General features: G+C 39.7%; 1 protein-coding gene across 1 annotated transcript in view; it reads left to right on the forward strand.

Annotated features, from left to right (window-relative positions):
- Nucleotides 1-1,164, forward strand: part of LOC107570208 (D(1B) dopamine receptor-like) — a gene marked incomplete at its 5' end in the record, with an annotated part of 3,358 nt that extends 2,194 nt beyond the window's left edge. The window contains one exon of the mRNA XM_016256415.1: nucleotides 854-1,164. The remainder of the gene's footprint in view (nucleotides 1-853) is intronic.
- Nucleotides 1,165-1,387: the final 223 nt, after the last annotated feature.

A 1,387-nucleotide genomic window follows, 5' to 3' on the forward strand; every position in this document is an offset into this window, starting at 1 on the left:
AACATTCAGATAGTGTTTTCACAACTTAACGGAAACGTTAGAAGAGCAGAGCTTTGCTAGTCAACAAGCAGATAATAGTGTCATTATTCAGACCAAAGCCAAACGATAATATTACTGAACAATAAAATGTGTTTCGGACCCCATGTCACGGACACATGAAAATAGCCTTAACCAATTTACACATGAATTATACCGTGAACAGTAAACTACATCTGAACTCAAAATAATGACAGATATTCATCAATAATTACTTATTCATGGATAAAGTTGAGTGATTAATTTTACAAACTTTTTTTTCCGCTCACTGATTTCTACACTGCATGATTTTCATATTCAGTGTTTCTGTCTTGTTCTCCAGTTCAAACATCTGAACATCTTTAAATCAAGACACATTTACTGGAGAAGCAGAATGACAAGATATTGAGATTAAAATGAAGCGAGTTCTCGCTTTAAACAAGAACAAAATCTGCCAATGGAGTCAGAAAAATAAAGGTTATTTCATCTAAAGGTTATTTTTCTGATTCCATTTGCAGAAATGTGTTCTTGTTTAAGCATAAAGTCACATCATTTTGATAGATTTTTCATTTTCTTTCTCCAGTAAATGCTTCTTGATTAAAAAGAGTTTAGATGTTTGTACTGGAGAACAAGACAGAAATGCTGAGTTGTTAACGCATTTTTGCAGTGCATATAGATTATAGATCGGTGTGTGTCTCAGACCGATCGCTCACATCTCATGTGTTGTCTGGAATTGAGAGAATGTCGTTCATGAGTCTGGAACTGTTAGTTCTGATATCTCTGAGTGCAGAAGATCAGTGTGCTGCTTTATTAAAGTGCTGCTCGTTTATGAACGCAGGCGGTCATCTGACACACTGTGCACTGGGACCCTTCAGTGGCCTTCGTCTTCCTCATCTTCCTCATCCTCAGTGTCCGGGACTCACACCTGCCGGAGAGATGCCACGCCTTACTCCGAGTGCAATATTCCTCAGCAGCCGGACTCCTCCAGCTCAACTCTGTTCTAATGCACTGATTTACTGCTGCATCGAGCTGTGATGTCGTGGTCTGATGAACCATGCTCTGGTGATTCTGGAGGTCCAGCACTGTTTGATGGTGAATGTCTTCATTGTGTTTCATTACTGTAACCTTTATTGTTTACAAAAGCGAAGCCTGCAGATTCATTGTAATCAATATTCCTCAGCAGCCGGACTCCTCCAGCTCAACTCTGTTCTAATGCACTGATTTACTGCTGCATCGAGCTGTGATGTCGTGGTCTGATGAACCATGCTCTGGTGATTCTGGAGGTCCAGCACTGTTTGATGGTGAATGTCTTCATTGTGTTTCATTACTGTAACCTTTATTGTTTACAAAAGCGAAGCCTGCAGATTCATTG

Source organism: Sinocyclocheilus grahami, unplaced genomic scaffold, assembly GCF_001515645.1.
Source record: "Sinocyclocheilus grahami isolate Dianchi unplaced genomic scaffold, SAMN03320097.WGS_v1.1 scaffold1427.1, whole genome shotgun sequence".
NCBI lineage: Eukaryota > Metazoa > Chordata > Actinopteri > Cypriniformes > Cyprinidae > Sinocyclocheilus > Sinocyclocheilus grahami.